The following is a 528-nucleotide window of genomic DNA, read 5'->3' as shown; positions in this document are numbered from 1 at the left end:
TGGATTCAGTGGAAGAATTTGCCAGTTCATTGAAACTCTTGTGCCAGGTAATGTTAATTGTATGCAAGTTATGTCCTTTTTCAGTTTCACTAAAAGTTACAGAGCGCATTCAGTTATTGTTCTGAATTGTTCATTTATGATGTTCAATATATTTCATTCTCATTGCAGTTACATTCAACAGGTCAGTCGAGGTTAATTTGGTGATCAATCAGGGATTTAATGAAAACTATGAAGACACCTCCTCATCTGAATACAAAAACTTTGTTCGAAACTTCGCCCTTCAGGTAAATCAAATCAGACATGATGGAATACAGCTATAACAACAGCTATAACAACAGCTATAACAACAGCTATAACAACAGCTATAACAACTATATTGGACACACCAAGTCAGTAATTCCATTTTACAGTAAACTCTATGCCATTGCTTGCACTAAAAAAGAACACTTTGTGTGATGTTGTTACTATTTCAGATGGAGACATATTACCGGGAAAAGAAGATAGCAAACTTTAAAGAAGTGCTAGTAA

At 34.5% G+C, this 528-nt stretch overlaps 1 long non-coding RNA gene across 1 annotated transcript; it reads left to right on the top strand.

The window, feature by feature from the left end:
• LOC111647674 (uncharacterized) lies at positions 1–528 on the top strand. The gene is made up of 3 exons (XR_002760066.2): positions 1–47; positions 169–284; positions 474–528. It is a non-coding gene; the product is annotated as an uncharacterized LOC111647674 (long non-coding RNA).

Source organism: Seriola lalandi, unplaced genomic scaffold, assembly GCF_002814215.2.
Source record: "Seriola lalandi dorsalis isolate HSWRI2012SDOR001 ecotype SW California unplaced genomic scaffold, Sedor1 jcf7180002035609, whole genome shotgun sequence".
In the NCBI taxonomy this organism is placed as follows: domain Eukaryota; kingdom Metazoa; phylum Chordata; class Actinopteri; order Carangiformes; family Carangidae; genus Seriola; species Seriola lalandi.
This window is presented reverse-complemented; position numbering and strand designations above follow the sequence as displayed.